Source organism: Apodemus sylvaticus, chromosome 14 (genome assembly GCF_947179515.1).
Source record: "Apodemus sylvaticus chromosome 14, mApoSyl1.1, whole genome shotgun sequence".
Taxonomy (NCBI): domain Eukaryota; kingdom Metazoa; phylum Chordata; class Mammalia; order Rodentia; family Muridae; genus Apodemus; species Apodemus sylvaticus.
The window spans coordinates 14,509,827-14,529,545 of NC_067485.1; the positions used below are offsets into that span (position 1 = coordinate 14,509,827).

A 19,719-nucleotide genomic window follows, 5' to 3' on the forward strand; every position below is an offset into this window, starting at 1 on the left:
TTGAGATCTGAAAGAGGTAAGTAACATTACTAGAATGTATCAAATTTCCCACATTAAGAAGGAATTCCCTAATACCAACAGCGTTTTCCTGCAAGAATGAACAACCTCATGCTGTTTACTGCTTTCAGTGAAGGATTCCTTGTCAGGAAATTTATTTTCCAGAATAAAGCTGTGTTTGACATATATATATTTTCAGGAAGAGTGAAAGAAATTGGTTGGGCCTGGGTTTCCTAGAAATGGGAGCTTGAGTCAGAAGCATTTCCAGAGAAGTCTGATCCCAGAACAGCAAGGAGGGTGGGAAAGGGGGGAGGGGAGATGTAGAGAAGAGAAAACACTAGGACCAACCAGGAGATTTAGTGCCTCGCTGGTTATACCTTCCAAAGACACAGGACGAGTTTCTCCATGCTGCGGGACCCTGTGAGGCGACACTTAGACATACTGGCTTCTGCCTCTCATTGCCTTGTGATGCTCTGTGGTCCCTGGGAAAACCAGAGGCCCACTCCTTTGCCCTCCTAGGTGACAGGAAGTGCCCTTTCTATACAATCCAGCTTGCTGCAGCAGGAAAGCCAAGTGAGGCCAGCCAGGGTCGGCAGGGCTGGTAGTGACTCAGGAGGTTAAGCCTCCTATATGGCTGCTCTCAGAGGGCAGGTGTTGTGGCTTGGGATTGCTTGAACCTAAGGAGAGCCTAAGAGGAGAGGCATGGTGGAACTTGACACAACCCAAGTGTCCTGGTTAGTTTTATGTCAACTTGACACAAGCTAGAATCATCCAAAAGGAGGGAACCACAACTGGGAAAAGGATCTGGATGTAGGATGTAGGGCATTTTCGTATTTAGTGGTTGAAGGGGGAGTTCCCTGCGGTCTCAGCTTTGGCTGACTTACTTTAGTTACTTTTCTTGTTACCACAACCAAACACCGGACAATAAGCAATTTAAAGATGCAAACACTCCTTTTTTGACTTAGTTTTAGAGAATACAGCCCACGGGGGGGGGGCGCGGGGAGGCATGGGGGGAGGGGCATAGGAGGCATGATGGCTGGAGCCTGGGGCTGTGGTCATATTTGCTCTCAGGAAGCAGAGAGAGTGAAGCGGAAATGGGTCTGAGCGAGAAAACCTCAAGGCCCACCCACCTCACCCACTTCCTCCAGCAAGGCTCCCTTCCTAAAGGTTCCACAACTTTCCCAAACACTGCCACTACTGCCTGATCCCTGGGTCACGACTCCGTCTCCACTCAAGATGCTTCCTACCGGAGCTTCTCTGGGAAGGAAGCAGGAGCTCCACTCTGCAATGTGCAACTCCAGAACTGAGCCTGCTTTCTCTAGACATCCCATCTGCCTCTTTGTGGAGTGGCAAAGGGTGAGAGTCCTCATCATGTGGATGCCCTGCTAGGGTGTGAGCATGTTGTTGCTTCCTGGGTAGTTCCTTACCACTACCCCTGTGCAGACAGAGCTGAAGCACAGACACAGTGTGTGAGCCTCTACTGACAGCTCCTCCGATGGGGAAACTGAGGCTTCAGGGTTTCAGGTCACACAGAATCCTGACTAAGTCCCTATAGTGTTTCTGCTATCTGTTCTCTGGTGATAGGTGGAAGCCAAGGCACTCTACACTCAAGGCAAACATTCTACCACTGAGCCCCAACCTCAGAGCCGCCCAACTGATTCTTACTGTGCAGTTGGCATTCATCATTAAAAAGCTTAGTTAGGGGCTGGAGCAAGGGCTCAGTGGTTAAGAACTGCTGCTCTTTCGAAGGTCCTGAGTTCAAATCCCAAGAACCACATGGTAGCTTATGACCATCTGTAATGAGACCTGATGCCCTCTTATGGTGTGTCTGAAGACAGTTACCATGTACTTACATATAATAAATAAATCAATCTTTAAAAAAAAAAAAAAAAAGCTCAGTTAGGGACCTGTGAGATAATTCAGTGGCTAAAGGTGTTCACCCCCAACCCTGGTGATCTAAGTTCAAACCACAGCATGCAGTGGAAAGAAAGAAAGAGTCAACTCCCACAAATTCTCCTGGAACCTCTATGTGGATGTCATCGCCCCCGGATGGATGCGTCAACACACACACACACACACACACACACACACCACACACACAGAGACTTAGGATCTTAAAATAAAATAAAGCCCAGTTACTAAAGGGCTTCTCTGTCGTGTATGAGGCCCTGGGTTCTCCTCAGCACTGCATAAGCCAGGTGACGTAGCCCACACCCATAATCCCAGCTCCTGGGAAGTGGAAGCGGGGGAGGGGGTGGGGGAATCAGAAGTTCAAGGCCAGCAGATGCCATGATACATGAGACCCTATCTCAGAACAACTAAACACATCAGCAAATGCGCCTCATATGCCCCTGCCTCAAAATGTGTTCCCAAAGCCGCTGGTTTTCCCATCTGACTCACCCGTTCAGACCCTGGACAAGGTCTGATACCTGCTGTAGACAATGTCATCATTCTTTCTCACATTTGCCGGTTCATTTCATGTGTGCCTCTGTTCTCCAGGGCCTGGATCAGCCCTGCCCACCCACCCCCATCACCCTCAACATCCCAACAAGTTCCCTGTGAGCCTCACAGCTCCCTCTTACCCGCCAAGGCTTGACAGCCTCTGCGGTACTGGATACGATTTCTCAGCCATTTCCAAAACTTCAGACAAATCCCTCCCCTTAAAGAAGTGCCTCTGCTCCCTGCTGTGGAATGATGGGTCTCTCCTCCAAGGACCTGTCGGAACAGAGCCTGGGCTTTTAAGTAACAGTCATCACGCAGTGGGGGTGATCTGGGTTGTTCTTAAGCTACCATACCCCCGCCCCATTCTCCCACTACTCTCTATGGGCCTGTCTTGGCCACATGAAATGAAATGGCAAAAGAAGGATGTCATTGTTTACAGCAGGTGTTAGACCTTGTCCAACTCCCAGGAATGCCCAAGACCTAACAGGTGCTCAATATGTGGAAGAATTAGTGACCTAGCACCCCCACTTATCTCTGGGGTGCTGGCTTGTAGTTATAGATGCTCACTGGTTCAGGGGAACTGAAGGAGGACTGACAGTAATGGAATTGCTGTTCATGTCTAGGTGGTCTGCTCTCTCTTGTTCTCTCTCTTACACACACACACACACTTGTATTTGCGTGTGTATGCACGTTCTGGTTGAAGGTACAGTTTCCTTGATGAAGACTGGATACTGTTTGTGCATCTGTTTGTCTTTAAACAAGATCTCCTCCAACACAAGCTGCCCTAGAATTCCCTGTCTAGTAAAGATGACTTTGAATTCTAGTTCCTTCTGCCTCTACCTCCTGAGTGCTGGATTTCAAGTGTGAACCACCAAAGCAGTTTATTTCAGGGCTGGGGATCAAATCAAAGTCTCATGCATTGTAGACAAGCACTCGACCAAATAAGCTGCACCTCCAACCCCAGGCTGAGCCTTGATGGAGCCGAGGGTGGGGACCCCTAACCCGTGCCAGTCTGTGTTGCAAGCTCCTTCCTAAGTAAGGGTAACCTCAGCGATGCTATTCTCAAAACATCTTGCAATCAATACCATCATCATAAATTACTACCAAAAAAGGGAGATGGGGCAGAAAACAGTGGAGGAGAGTGGCCTATCTTATCAATAGTGCTGGTCAGCGCGGTCAGGGAGTTGGGATGAAGACAGGGATTCCCATCTCTGTAGCCACAAGTAGGCCTTCAGTGATAACCAGAGAGCCTGATTTTTCATCAGTCTGCCCTGATAAGATATCCTTAACTGTGTGTGTGTGATTGTAGCAGGTGTGATTGTCTGCAGCTGATGCCCCTGAGTGTGTGTGTGTGTATATGTGTGTGTGTGTGTGTGTGTGTGTGTGTGAGAGAGAGAGAGAGAGAGAGAGAGACTATAGCAGGTGTGATTGTCTGCACCTGATGCCCCCGAGTGTGTGTGTGTGTGTGTGTGTGTGTGTGTGTGTGAGTGAGAGAGAGAGACAGAGACAGAGAGATAACTGAGAGACAGATACTGTAGCAGACATGATTGTCTTCATGCAGCGGCAGCTGAACCCTGAGCACTTCTGCAGAGCTGCTCAGAGCTGATGAAACTGGAAACTTCTCAGAAGACCAGAAGTGTGGTCAAGCACCCAGCTTCCTGGCTTCTAAGAGCCTTTGCCAGACAGAGTTTTCTTCGGCACTCCCTGAAACAAACTGCAGAAGGCAATTTCACCTGAGTCTGTCGGTGTGCAGTGTTACAGAGGCACCGTGAAGGGTGTGAAGGAGGAGGCTCCCCCTGGAGTAGCCTCTCTGCAAAGCCCACCTCTTCAGTCTCCCTAATGATACCTTGGCAGGGACTGGATCCCGGGGACCATTCTTGCTGCACTGCCAACATCTGCTGCCCCTGGGCTGGAGGAGGGAACAGACCTTCAGAGACTCGAACGATCCCCTACATGAGATTGGAGTACAGAATGTTCTAGAATCCAGGCCTCTGGTTGGTGGCCATGTCTTCTTCCAGTAAAGCCCTCTGGGCAGAGCTTCACAGAAGAGTTTAGATAAGCTTTACACCTTCTTGGTCTGAGTTGTATCGTAGAGTGGATGTGTCATCTCTTGTTCTTAGTAAAATGGTTTTCTTCGCTGGGACACGTTTCACAATTGGAGATTTCACATCTCTGAAACCCGGCTAGCTCTGTCCCAGTTGTCAACGGTTGCTACAAGCCTTGCTCCATCAACCGGGTTTTGCAACGGATGCCATCAGCTGCTTCCAAATTCCTGACTGTATTTAATGGACGCCCCCATTCTGACCACTGCTAATGGAGCCCCCCCCCCCACACACTCTTGCCATCTCGGGCCTGTCTGCCTTCCTCCTGCACCAACACCCGCGTCTTCTGTGGAACCTGAAACCACAGAGGAGCACTTGGTGTCTGACGTGTGCACCATGAGCGGCTGAATTTGAAGGCAACGCTTCCGATTTTTGCAATCCTGTGCTTACAACACATCCCCGAGTCATTTGGAAAGCCTGTGAAATGCCTTCGAACCCTCAGCTGCTCTCCTCTGGGGAGAACTTGTAAGCAGTGTAGAGACCTTTCTTTTTTAGCTTGGACAGAGCGATTTCAGCTTCTGGCTCCCTTTGCATTAAAGCCATCCGTTCTCTGGGGAGTGGGATGTGATCCTCTTTTATTACTCAATTTCCTCCTCCCAAACAAAACCGCCAAATCAGTTTTTGGAGAATTAGGCCAGGCACGTTCTGTGTAAGTACGGATGAAGGAACCACACAGCAAGAGCCTGGCAGGAGTGGGGGGCTGGGGGACAGTGGCAATCTCTGAGCTTCCTACTCGGGCATGAAAGGAGTCAGTGCTTGGCAAGATAAAGGAGTTCAAAAGTCAACGCTGAAATACCATCCTAGACCACCCGCCCATACTGTGAAACCTTAACTGAAAACAAACTGCACAAATGTCAACCTACTGGTCTCTAGGAAATGTCTTATCTTCTGCTCTGCAAATTTTCATTAAAAGATGCAGGATGGAGCAGAGCGATGGGAGCGCCTACCTTTAATCCCAGCACTCAGGAGGCAGGCAGAGCTCTGTGAGTTCAAGGCCAGCCTGGTTTACATGAGACAGCCAGGGCTACATGAGAAACCCTGTCTTGAAAAATAATACAGATTTTTTTTTTTAAAGAAAAGACACAAGATGGGGCTAAAGAGGTAGCTTACCAATTAAGGGTACTGACTGTTCTTCCAGTAGTTTAATTATCAGACCCACATGGTAGCTCACAACCAGCTGCAACTCCAGTCCCAGGGGATTGGATGCCCTCTTAGGGCACACATGTGGTGTGTAAGCATACATACATACAGGCAATATGCATAAAATAAAAATATATAAATCCTTAAAAAATAAAAACAAAAGGTACTAGGTGGTCAATAAATGCAGTACAGTGGTTGGCAGTGAGCTTTCCCATTGGCCACCAAATAAAGGTCACCAGAGAGTGCATAGCAAATGAAACTTTTCCACAGAGAAATTCAGAAATCTGGTTTACAAAGCAGAGAGATAGAGCTGTAGACTTGGCCTACCATTAGCCTGTCACTCATCCCTGTGACTATCCTTCGGACCATATCCACAGGACTTCATTTTTCTATCTCTAGAGTCCAGTCAGATAAGTCCTAGGCCAATTCATTCATTCATTCATTCATTCATTCATTCATCCATTCAACCAGTCAGTCAGTCATAAACAGTCTCACATGGCTAAGGCTGACGTTATAACTAAAAATGACTGAATTTCTGATCTTGCTGCCTGGACCTCCTGAATGCATGGATGACAGACATGCACCATCATGTCTGTTGCATAAGCTTCTGGGAATTGGACCCAGGAGCCTGTGCACCATAGGCAAAAACTTTACCAACTGAGCTACAATTAGCCCGGTGTTTTATTTATTTGTAAATATATTACATCTATTTATCTTTTATGTATGATGTGTTATGTATGTGCATCCTCTCAAACCCACACCATCATGCACAATGGAGGTCAGAGGGACAACTTTAAGGCCTCCGTTGTCCTCTTCTACCATTTGAGTCCTAGAGCTCAAGCTCCGTTGTCAGGCTTGGTGGCGAGTGCCTTTCTCCACTATGCCAACCCTTTTAAAGGAAATTAATTCCTTGCCAACATCGGAAAGCAGGATATTTCATGCACATACACATACACACATGTGAGGAGACACACATGCACATACATGGGTGCACACACACACACACACACACAAAGGTATTTTTTTATGTCAACTTTTGAAAACTTGGAGCCACAGTCCCCTGATCTGGTACTGTAACAATGAAGGCATTTTCTCTTTGTGTCAGAGTCCACAGGTGGCTCACCTCCTGAACCCTCATAAAGTTCTTTGTATATATGTATCAAGGTCCAAGGCAAGAATTTCTGGATACTGGGCTGAAGTTGTATGACCAGAGTTAGACCTGGTTCAATGCCCGACGCCATGAAAGGAAAACCCCTCAGAATGCCTACGTCAGAGCACTCTAGACCCTCCAGCTGGACACTCCCTGAAACTTTTCTCAGAAAGAGTCATGTTCTCACCCTGCTCTGAGCTTACACCTCTTACATTGGCTGCTCAGAGAGAGCTGCAGCGGTGTATGAACACAAAGCGATGTGGGAATGCTTTCGGCTGGTCCAGATCACTTCTCCTTGGCTCCTGCATTCAACCCTATTTCCAGCTATGAAACGAATCAGCCATGTAGAGTAAGAATGCTTTGAGTTTGGCTGGGAAGGTAGCTCACCGATAAAGCACTTCCCTAGCATGTAGTAGGCAAGTGCTCTACCGGTGAGCTACCTTCAGCGAGTAGGGTTCAAGCCCCCAGCACTTCCACAAAAACTCAAGTTTGGATGGCATATTTCCATTAGAGTCCCGCCCCTCCACCCCCATCCTCTCCCTGTTTGGGAGACCCTATTACAGCCTGTTCTGTAATCAGCAAACTGGAGACTCAGGGAAAGTTCTTCCACTCCAGGGTTATGCTTCAATTTTCTTCTAGTTCGATCAATTGCAAGCACTTGCCCACTAGGTGGACCCCCAGGGTATAACACCGGACACATCACCCAGGTTCTAGAGACAGAGCCTCCATCACCTCGTTGAGCTGTTTTTAAGCACCAGGGGGCGCGAGCGAATTGTTTTCCAAGTTGATATCAGAGACATCTTTCACGCTTCCTCTGATTTCCAAGTTAGATGACAATGACGGAAGCATAAAAGAGGTGGAGGTGCAGTGTAAACTGCCCCCGGGAATGAAGACAGGCATCAGATTTCAAAATTCAGTTTAAAGAACAGCTTCGTGGGTCACAGCCTTCCGTTTCTCCGCTGTCAGCCTTGGGTGAGTCTGGCAAGTTCAATTGGCTTTTTGTGAAAATGTTACTCTTCGATTCTACCTGCCTAGGGGTCCTCTGACATCAATAAATTCGAGAAAAGTGGAACCGACTAATCAAATCAAGATTCGTTTACATCAAGGTAGTCAGTTGTTTTGAAAAACAAAAGAAAAGAAAAAACCCAAACAAACAAAAAGTGTAAAGGGGTGGTGTATTTTCTGAACTGGTCAGCGCCCGCGAATGGAGATTTACCATATATTGCCTATCTGAGCTGTGGGGGCTTAGACTCCATCATTATTGCCCTATTAAAGCGTCCAAAAGTCCAACGGTGAATGGTATTTAAACGACCACTGAATGAGCCTCGGACATTATCTGTGTAGTTACTATGTGCCTGAGGTAGACGGAAAGAGATCCACTTAGTGAGATGTTCCCGGCGGGGGACCCGCACACTCGCACTTTACTTTGGGGGTTGCTTTCTTTAAAAAATGAGAAAAGGGAGAGTTGAGTGAGGGAGTCATTCGAGCCCAGATCTCACAGTCCGAGCTCAACGATCTCGCCACCTGCCACATTCCGTATTTGGGCAAGCGCGTGCGTCACTGTCAGGAATATGGCTCCCTTTGCCAAGGCCGGCAATAATCTTACGTGTCTGTAAACGCGGGGAGTGTTTGCCACGTTCCTTTACAATAGCCAACCTGATGACTGACTTAAGAACATGCCGCCAGATGCTCTGTCTCCCATTTCCTTATGTCTTTTGTACATCCCAGGAATTGGGGGAGTAGGGTGGGGGCGGGGGACTTGTTGGCGCGTTCACTGGGAGCAGAAAGGACAGGAGAGCTACCAGCTCAAGATGCTTCGGGGAGTGCCCTCTGTGGCTTGCTCAAGCCGGAGCACCTAAAGCGGGTAGGCGTCCCAGCCGGTCGCACCGAGGCCGCGGACCCTCAGGTCCTCGGAGACGGCCGCCACCTCTCCACGTGGTCAGGAACAGAGACCCACCAGTTCTAGCTTGGTTTCCCAACCGTGTTACACAACAACTTCGTAGGGGTCGTCTTCGCCCTAATTGTGTCAGGAGCGCTGTTTGTGTTGCTGTTGGGGCGCTACCGTGAGAGGAGCAGGACTTTTCAGTCGCGGCGCAGTCTAGCTGCCGCGCCCCTTTCCGGGTCTCAGAGGGGACTGTGGGCACAAGGAGGCCAAGGTCCCCGCCACGCCCGGGTCCTCACAGCCCTCACCCGGGGTTCTATTGGCAACAGGTAGCCCGGCCCGCTGTGGCTCTCCGGGAAACAAACAAAAAAGGTCCTGTACCACCACTACCGAGCGAGCGCAGCGACCCGGAGGGCGCGGCCGGCAATGGGCAAAGGGGTCCTGGGCTCCTCCCAGTCATGCCCGGCTTGCTCCACGGTGCGTCCCGTTGCGCAACATAGCGCTCGGCGTGGGTCCCCACGGACAGCGGGTAGCAGCTGCGGCGGCGGCCAGAGAAGGACGCGGACTGGCAGTGGCGCCGCAACGGAGAGGACTGGGCGGGGCGGGGCGGGGCGGGGCGGCGGGGAGCCCGCCCCTGTCAGCTCGGCCAGTGGCGGCGGGCCGGGGGCGGGCGCGGGCGCGGCGATTGGGGCGGCGGCCGCCCGTCACGGCGGGGCTGGCGGGCGGCGACGTAGCGCGGCGCTCGGAACTGACCTACTAACACACATCTCTCGGCGCGGCCACGGCGCCCGCGGACCCGGCGCGCCCGCTCGTCTCCTGCGCCGCGCCCTCGCCACCGCCCGCTGAGGGCCCGGCGGAGCTTGAATCAAGCCCTGGCGCCTCCAGCCCGGTTCCAGCTGCCCTTTCTTTTTCCCTCACGGACCCCGGAGCAGAACCACGGTAAGCGCTCCGCCCACCGGCGGCCCCGGGGGCCCAGCTTCGCTCCGTGCCCGCTCTTGGAGCGCGCGGCCGGCGGGCGTGGGGCGCGGGACGCGTGCGGGCGCGGCGCAGGGCTGGCGGGAGGCGGCGAGTGTACGCGGGGCATGCATTACATAAACTTTTGCTGCCTTGGCAGGAGGGGGGACTCGCCACCTTAAGGTAGCTGCTTTGATTGCAGCACCCTGGCGCCCGCACGTAGCCCGGGCTGCCGCGCGCTCCCTCCTCCTCCCCGCTATTGCATAATGTCTCCGGATTTCAGGAAAATTGATGTTTCGGTGGCGAAGAGCGCGCCGTGGAGGCGGAGTGGAGGCCGATTCTTTTAGCAGCCAGACGACGTGCCCTGCTCTCCGGGGTCTCTCTGCGCTAGCCCCCAATCCGGGCCGGCTAGGAGGAGGGTTGAGTCTTGGGGAACAGACTTGATTTGCTTAGGAGGGTTGGGAGTGTGATCCGTGACGGCAATCGGAGCTGCCTGCGCGGCGTTTGTTTGTGTCAGGCGCTGTGTCGGCACCAACGTTTTCCACCCCGTTTGTCGTCACCGTGTTTTACGAGCTCTCGGGAAGGTGGAGGGATGTGTCCTTTCTTACATTGCATAATGGACCAGCGGTGAAACGTGGGCACCGAGGACGAGCTGATGTGAGAGTATGCGCGTATGTGTGCAATGATTTGGTCATTTTAGCGCAGCGTTGGCTATTAGATCCTTATTGGTACCTCTCTATCGTCCCAAATAAGCATATTTTTAAAATGATTCTATGGAATTCATTACTAAGAAAGGAGAAATCCTAGTGTTGGACACTAACGCGCGCGGGGGAGGGGGGCTCCTTAAATGTTCCGAGGTGTTATTTTTAAAACCCGGACGAGCCATTGTGACGTTTGCCTCCCCACTTTTCCCAACTGGAATGCGATGCGTTTCATCAGCATTATTTTTTTTTCTCACCTTATCGTCATTGGCTCTTTTTTTTTTTTTAAAGACAGCACAAGACAAATCATTAATAGATTCCTGGAAATGTGAGGTTATGTAACTGCCGAATTTGCTGGCTGTTGAGCATAGAAAGGGAGTTAATTACGTGATTTTATAATCTTGCCACAAAGAAAGTAGGGCACTCTCAACGTTTAAGAATGTCACCATCAACAGGGGTTTTGTTGGTTCTTTTAAAGGTTATTTTAAGCCGGAAAGTGACGACCGACTAAGCTTTGACATAGCCCGTGCTTGCCAAATGTGTGTCTTTTACCCTAAAAGAAATGTAAGTCTTTCTAAATTTAGCCCTATCACATTTTAACAATCCTGGCCTCGGTGCTATTTCTGGTTTCTCCAGGGCTGTGTGCAAATACGAGCTCAAGGCCATTTGCTGTAGTTTTAACTCCACGCCTTCCAAGACCTCTGATAAGACTGTATTTTTAGGAAGGCATTTCGCAGCGCCCAGAGACTGCTGGTGGACGCTGGCCCCCATTTATCATTTTAAAGGACACTTTGGAGGAACTGCTGCGTTGAGAGGCCAACAGGGAATGGCCAATGTCACCTTTTCTGGCTTTTGTAAATAACAACTGCTAATGAGGTCAGAAGTATTTATTTCACATCATCATCCCCCCCCAGATCAAAAATGAGTTATGGGAAGTATATATAGGTTAGTAGATTGTATTTTTGCCTGTATAACCTAGTTTTATGAGATAGATGAATATGATAAGTATCCGGATATTACATTTCTTCCCGGATTCTTGCTTAGTGTAATAATGTGTGAATATACATACTTAATACTGTCTGTGAGATATAGTTTTCTTGGCGTACCATTTGCATAATTGAACTACGTACCATATTTTTAGGGGGCGGAGACATTCTAGATATTGACCCCTGGAGCATATTATTATCCCTATTTCAGCCGTTTTTCCAAGACGCTGCAGTTGCTGTGGATCCCTCAGCAACAGACCCTGACCTGCTTTGCGTGCTGGACTGGAAGACCCAAGCCTGCGGAGGCGGGATGTGGGGTGTGGGGTGTGGGGAGGGGGCTGTGTAGTGCCACCTTTCATCATGTGTCCTTGCGCCCCTCGCTCGCGTCCCGGAGACCGGGCACGCGCCTGGCAGTGGCAGGCAAAGACCTCGACCCAAGACGCTCCCCTTGGGCAGCGACTGGACGCGCCTCGCGGTGGCCCGCGCGCCTCCCCGGCCCCTCCCGCATTCCTTTGTTCTGGCGCGGGGGTCCTCGCGGCGCCGAGGCCCCGCTGCGCCGCCCACCCGGCGGGAGGCGGGCCTGGGGAGCGGCGCGGCGTGGGGGCGCGGCCGCGGAGCGGGGCGGAGGCTTGCAGTGCCGAGTTCGGTGCGCTGAGCTCTCCCGGAGCCGGGTGGCCTGAGGCTGAGAGCAGGCGTGCCTCCTGGGTGCTGGCTCCGGAGGTGATGGGCCTCAGGACAGTGCCGCCTCAGGCAGGCACAGCCAGGAGCTGACTCCACACCCAGCACCGGAGCACCGCTAGCTGCGACCCCCACAGACACCTTTGTTTCTGGAGTCTCCGTTGAATTTCAGAGGCAAGCTCTTCCCCATTCACAGAGTGAAATGCAAGACCTCTAAATGGCTACAGAAAGGAGGGGGGGCTTGGCCGAGATGGATAGGAGGGTCTTTGCTTGAACGCGAACAGTGGAGCCCAAGTTTTTATTATTTCTTCTTGTATCTAAAGTTTAGTTGTTCAAAGGCCCAAAATTATATATATGGTCGGGAGTCCCTAATTCAAAATCACCCACTCACAGCTTCAGGTTTCTCTGGATGTAAAGTGGTTTTTGGAGGGTGATCAGCTCAGGCCGCTCTCTGTGGATGGTAAGCCTGGAATTCAGTGTCAAAGGATGCTATTGGATACCCTAGGGACCCTCTTTCAACTAGCGACAGCTTTGAGAGGTGCAAAGGAGGCAGGTGCTTCTTCCCCGCCTCTCTCCCCAGTATATGATAGACTTTCACTGCCTTACTGGGAAACTCGAAGGGAAGGAAGCCTGTGGAGCAGGACTGTTAGAAGGAGCTCAATAAATATTTCCAGAATGCTTTATCTTTGGGCTGGCTTTCCTGTACCGAGCCGAATCTCCCAGGAAGAATGTAGACAGGTTGGTACTGGGCCAGTAAAGATCCACCTTCTCTTTTGTCCCTGAGTACCTGTGCCTTGTACGTGTTATTTAATGTCTGTACCAAGGTAATTCTTGACAGCATCAAAGTGCTTCAAGGTCCCAAGTAACTGGGGTAATGTCTTAGGAAGTCTTAGGAGAAACAGGTGATGATGAGTCCCCCTAGCAAGAGTAGCTTGGCCTTTTCCAGATTCCTGGAGCTTTCTGTGACTTGAGTTCTCTAGCCTGGCTGAGAACTTCTAAGCCATCAGCAGTGGGGATTCTCACCTACACTTGCGCACGTACGCCATCTCAGAGAGTGGGTACTCGGACCCGTGTGGATGTCAACTAAAGTCAGGCCCCTTTAGACTGATGACTCTTGACCTTGTTGAAGAAATCTGGGCCCGGAAGTACCCAGGGCAGTCTCAAAATAGTTCAGCCCTTGCAGAAAGGCCTGGGACCTGGAGTCCTCACTGCCTTGATTCAGAAGTAAGAAGGGCAGTTACTAAACAAGGCAGGACCCACTCAGCACTCCCACTTCACAAAACAGGTGCTCGGAGAAGCTGGGTAAGCCGCCCCAGTGCAGGGCTTCAAAAGATGAGAGTTGTGCTAGCTGTGTTCACGCTCCTCCACTGTCCTGCCCGTCCCTTCAATGAGAGTGAACACAAGCTCACACTGTACTTTGTGAAACAGTTTCCTTTTCTGCGTTGAGGGCTTATCTTGGCAATTATAACATCACCATGATGCAACAGCCTGCAAATTAAAGCCCTTTGTGAAAGGTTGGAGCACAGGGTTGAGCAAGGCCCCTGACTCACTCCCGCCAGCGGAGATTTCTAGCTGACCTAGCTGTGGTCATCAGTGGGTTCCCGGGTTCCGAGATGTAGGTCTGATTGGAGCGTGGGCTGGAAAGGCGCGGTCAGAGCGCTCAGCGTTATTTTTACCCGGCTTCAGAATCACGATCGAGCTCGGGCCTCATTATTTCCATTGTGACCCAGATGGCATTGATGCTGTTAAGAGTTGTTTATTTTTAATTTGTATTGAGGAATGAGAGCACGCTTGGGATTCAAGTCAAACATAACAAACAATGTAATTGAGGTTCCCCCTATGATGCTTACTTCTTGTTTTTGTCAGGTATGCCCGCATTTCACAGGGTTAGCACATTGTTTGATATCCTGTTATTTTTCTCGATTTTATTTGAGTTGATTTTTATCCAGATTGGACTCACAAGCGAATGTTGAAAGACACTGACCTTTGCCCACAGACAATTACATAAGAGGGTTTTTCAGTTTCAAAATGAGTTTTTATTGCCACCACCCCCACTTACCTCTCACATTTCTTTGTAACTAATTTTCCTGTAGTTAGAAACAGGGCGTGTGTTGGGGGGGGGAGATTTTGTTTCTCGTATGGCTTTAATTAGAGTTTGGGCTTGCTTTTTAAGTTTAGTGGGGATTTGCTGGATGCCTTTCGTTAATAATCCGGGCTTTGTGGACCTGGTTTCACTGGAGTTTGGGTGTTTATAAGCCTTTCAATTATCAGCACACGGTGTCTTTTATTAACTTTCTAGGGATCTTAAATGTAATTAAGTAGCCTTCAAATAGACCTTCCACCCTCTTCGTCAGGCACACACAATAAATGGTAATTACAGTCACGGGCTGAGTAGGAAAGTGAATGAGAATGTTACAAACCAGGCTAGGGAGATTGGAAACATTTCTGCCGTCCCGGTCACCAACACACATACTTCTGTAATGCTGTGATGTTGTGTTGTATTGTTCCCATTACACTCTAACCAGCCAAGGCTGTGATGTTTGTGCCCCTAAGATGCAGAGGAGACTGGAGCTGCAGCTCAGCTGGCAGGAGTTGCCTAGGATACCCAATGCCCTGGATCCTGTCTCCAGCACCCCATAAGCCACCGTCAGAGTGGATACACCTACAGTCCCAGAGCATAGGAAGAGGTGGAGGCTGGAGGATTAGATGCTCATGGTCATAGCAAAGTTAAAAAGAAAGACTCCAGAGGGCTTCCTAATTAGATCAATTATGTTCTCAAAAAATGTCACAAATAAGGGCTGGGGTGGTGACTGAGCTGGAGCCCTTGCTACTGCTCCAGAGGACAGAATCAGGCAGCTCACCACTGTCACTCCAGCTTTAGGGGCTCCGGCGCCCTCTTCTGACCCCCACAGGCACTGGTACAATGTGATAGATGTTCACACAGTAGCACATAAATAAAAACAGTATCCTTTCTTCAAACTGCTATTTCACGGGTATAATGGCTCCCATTTTAAAGATTCTCTACTAAGGTTTTTAAAAATACATTTCTACACACACACACACACACACACACACACACACAGGTATATTCTCTCTCTGTGTGTGTCTCTGTCTCTGTCTTCCCTCTCCCCCCTCACTGTTGTCTGTCTGTGGGCTTCATCTCCTCAAGCTGTGAAGTTGCTTTAATGGGTGCCTCTGTGTGTCCTGCTTGTGTCCCACTGCAGACTTGCTACATTACATTGCAAACCCTCGCACTGTTGAGGTTGCCAGTTACTCTAGTTCATGTTTCAATTGACAAAGTACACGGGTGGGCTAACAAAATGCAGGGTTGTCACCCAATTCATTACGGTTAAAATCTAATTTTCAAGTAATCCCTTGTTGAACTTGGAATCTTTTCTCTTCCTGTAAGCTGAATTAGGTTTTGACACACTTATTTACAGATGCATCCAAACAGAAAAAGTGGGTCAGTTTGTTGCCGGGATAGGGCTGGTTTGGCAGCGAGAGATGGCTCGTGTGTGTGTGTGTGTGTGTGTGCCCCACGTGTATGCCAAGCACATGTTTCTACTGGGTGTACTTTGGACTGCTGAGAGGCTGCAGGCCCTGAGCTGAGCACTTGGGAACTAGAGTGTTGATGTAAAATGTCAGTGGATTAAAGCGCTCACTGCGCAAACCCAATGACCTGAATTCGGTTCCCAGATCCCACTGTGGAAGGAAAGAACTTCCTTTTGAATGTTGTTGGCCTATGATCCCCACGTGGGCCCACATGATGATAATAAATAAGGTTTGTAAAGATCTTAAAAGGCTCACCTTATGTCTATGGAGGTGAGGAATTGTTCAGTTAGCGTCCACACTTTTCACAGATAGAGGTTGGAGAGATGGCTTCCTGTTAAGAGCCCTTGCTGGTCTTGCAGAGGACTCGCAGCACCCACACATCAGGCTGCTCATAGCCAGCCTTGTCGTGGATTTTTGATATCTAAACAAGTACGATGTTCTGTGCCCTCTGCAGAGGGCTTATTCATTTCTGCTTCTGTAGAATCTGAACCGCCACAAGTCATCATCTCTGAGAGGTCAGAGGTCAGAGGTCGGAGATGCACATGTGTGTAGTAACTGTGGGGAAACCCCTGCAGAATGAACTCTTGTCTAGAATTTATATTGTCTATTGGATTCTTTTTGCAGACTTTTCTTAGGTCAGGTCTTATTTTAATGGCTGAGTATTTAGGTCATCTGACTTAAATATACTCAAGGATCTGGGCTTATGAAATCCAGCTTTTGCCTATAGCAGGTTATAAAAAAAAAAAAGCACGTGGTCATGGTGATGGTGTCTTCACAGTAGCTGTGGGAAGGTATGTCAGTGGGCATGACGTGATGCCTGCTTCCATATTTCTCTTTTCTCATGTGTGTCTTTAAGCAGTCCTACCAGCTAATGAGTGTAATGGAATTAATGGCCCTAACAGAGGTAACCTCATAGAATTGGCATTTTGTGTCAGTTATTCACCAAAAAAAACCCATAGTGACTAAGGTAGCCCAGCATTCTGTGTTGATTTCAAACAGTGACACACCGGTGAAGTCATGGCTAGATTACTCATGAAGAGAGAAGCTGGGATCCGGAGCAATCATCGGGACTGCTGATGGTTTTAAAAGGTGGCCTCAACTGTGCCGAGGAGGTGGCCCACTGGGCAAAGTGCTCGTTGTGGAGTATGAGGACTTGAGTTCAAATCCCCAGAGCCTATGGGGCAGTAGAGCATGCGGAGTCCCACTGTTGGAAGGCAGAGAGCAGAGACAGGCAGATCCTGGGAGCTGTAACAAAGGTGATATTCCAGGGTTATCCTGCAGCCTCGACACATACATGCACTTTATGAATATTAAAATAAAAAGATATTGTCGGCAGTGTTTGCCCTGCATCCATTGTTGGAATATAGACTCCTGAGCCACCTTTGCTTTTAACTGCTGTGATCTCTGTCTGGTTGCTGGGTCTTTCTGTCTTTTGGCTGCTTCTTCCATGTGTGGCTCCTTAACACAAGCTAGTGTCACCGGAGAGGACTGCAGAGAGAACTGCAACTGAGAGAAGGCCTTCCTAAGATTCAGCTGTGGGCCAATCTGGAGAGCATTTTCTTAATCAGTGATTGGTGGGTGGGGGCCAACCCAGGCAGGTGGTTCCAGGCTCTGTAAGAAAGCAGGCTGAGGAGCAAGCTAGTAAGCAGCACTCCTCCATGGCCTCTGCATGGGCTCCTGACTTCAGGTTTCTGCTCTGTTTGATTGAGTTCCTGCTTTGACTGCCTTTGATGATGAATAGCAATGTGGAAATGTAAGTCAAATAAATCCTTTCCTCCCCAAGATGCTTTGGTCATGGTGCTTCATCACAGTAGTAGAAACTGTAACTAAGACACTCTACAATGTTGAAATAGAGGTACTTTTGGTTTTGTTTAAAAGATAATATAATGGGGCCGGAGAGTTGGCTCGGCAGTTAAGAGCGCTTGTTGCTCTTACAGAGGACCTGGGTTCAGTTCTGGGGGATCCGGTGTTGCCTTCTGACCTCCAAGTGTACCAGGTGGGCGAAGCACTCATACACGAATATGGTTTTTGGTTTTTTTTTTTTTTTTTTTTTTTTTAAGATAGTAATAGGGCCTGGAGAAATAACTCACCATTTAAGAATGCATAATGCTCTTTCAGGGGATCAGAGTTCAGTTCAGTTGCCAGTGCCCACGGTGGGCAGCTTATAAAGTTTTGTAACTCTAGCTCTAGGGGGCACTTGAAGTCTCTGGCCTTTGCATGTACTGGCATTTACATAGCCACACGGAAACATATAAATAACATATTTTTTTTAAAGGTTGATGGTGGCGGTGGCGGTGGTGATTGGAACAGGTCTAAGAAGTTGAGATAAGATGATCACAGATTCAAGGCCATTAGCTATATGCCTTTTTGACTATTTCAACATAGGTATGACTCGGGAGATTAAAATCTGACTGTGAAATAGCCCAGGCCCATTGAAAGCAGCTCTGGACAGTCCTTCCTGGTGCAGTTAACTTGTGGAGTGAGTTCTGGGTCCATGGTACCCTCCTGTCCCTAGATGCACTTCATAACTAGATATATGAAACTCAGAGCTGAGAGAGATGGAGGCCGTGTGTGTGTGGGACTGAAAGGTGGGATAGAGAGAGGACCTGTGAGGGGTCAGAGCAGGGTCCAGGCTGGGTTGAGGTCTCGGCTTGGTTATCACATGAGTGTCACCTGTGTCTATAAGGCTCTGAAGATGCTGAAGGGAGACACGAGGTAGGCTATGTCCCCTGTAACTTGGCAAATGTTCAAATACATGACATCTGGTGTGAGTGGAGTCATCAGGGTCCACACTTCAGGTCCCACCATGATCAAAGTCCGAGCATGTGTCAACCTCCCCCGCTCTTAGGATCTTCAGTCTAGCTCAGCGCTCAGTATGCAGTCAGTGTTCCTTATACAGTGACCTAGTAATCCATAGGTATGTGTGGTGTGACGGCATGTGCCTGCTGCTACCTAAGTACACATGGATGGAGGCCAGAGTACAACCTGCAGGGCTGTTCCTCCGAATTCTATCCATCTTGGTTTTTGAGACATTGTCTCTCACATGCCTGGAGTTCACATAGTAGGTGAGGTTGACTGGCCTGGGAGTGAGCCTCAGGGATCCTTCGATCACCATCTCCCCAGCACTGGGTTTCAGTCTCTGCCACCTTTCTCAGACTTTCTGATAAGTTTTGGGGATTAAAACTCCCGGTCCTCAGGCTTGCAAGTCAGCGACTTTACCTTCTGAGTCATCTATCTCCCCAGCCATGGGCTGATTTTGGTTAAATAGAATCAGCTACCTGTTCAGCTTGATGATGGCCTGCTATGACTAACACACACACATACACACACTCTCTAACACGATCCATACACATGTGTGATCCACAGTTTGGGGGCAGAAAGGTACAAATGTCTCTGAGGTTGGCTGATGTGAGACTTGTGGGGAGAGTAAGTCATAGATAGTGGGCTATGTAAATGAAATATAATGTGTGTTTTAAGGAAGAACTGGGCTTTCAAGAATAACTAAGATAAGTACATACGTGGAGGAAAATATAAGCATATCAAGAGAGAAAAAATACCCCAGAAAAATAGTGTGGAAGGGACTGTGTGGTATTTAAAAACTAGTACCTGTGGCTTGGTGGGGACTTGAAGCCCACATCCAGAAAGGCCAAGGTCAGCAACTTCTTGGCTCCAGCTCAGTTCCATTTAAGGGTGATGACCCCGTCGGAGTGACTGACTGCAGGCCTACCGCAGAGGGACCTGTTTCCAGATTGGAAGGCAGGGCTGGTATGGTGGTGATAAGAGATTGTATTTTTATTTATTTGGTAGCGTTTTCAAGACAGAATAGCCTCTGCATAGCTTTGGCTGTCCTGGAAAGAGATCATACTTTTGATTAAAGGTTGACAAGCTGTCTTTTGGCCTGCAGTGTCTCCCTCCTTGAAGTGGTGTCTGACGGGGTGGTGTTGTCAGAAAGAAAGCATGCTGTTAATGGCCACTGGGCTTCGTTTGAGTTGGGGAGCTACTCCTTGTAGTGGTGGCCCAGTTTGATGGACAGAACCTTGTGTGACCTTGCCATTCTTGGGACTGTGGAAAAGACAGAAACAGCAAGCAGGTTTCTACGAGTGAGAGCAGAGATTGCCTCGCAGTTGAGGTATCT

At 49.3% G+C, this 19,719-nt stretch overlaps 1 protein-coding gene across 2 annotated transcripts in view; it reads left to right on the top strand.

Annotated features, from left to right (window-relative positions):
- The first annotated feature begins 7,702 nt into the window (after nt 1-7,702).
- Nucleotides 7,703-19,719, top strand: part of Nfil3 (nuclear factor, interleukin 3 regulated) — a 15,789-nt gene continuing 3,772 nt past the window's right edge. The window contains exon 1 of one of the 2 annotated variants that reach the window (XM_052157292.1): nt 7,703-7,803. The gene's annotated coding sequence lies outside the window, so the exon portion shown is untranslated. Of the gene's footprint in view, nt 7,804-9,421; nt 9,653-19,719 lie in introns of those variants that run through there. The other variant, XM_052157291.1, reaches the window with a different exon arrangement.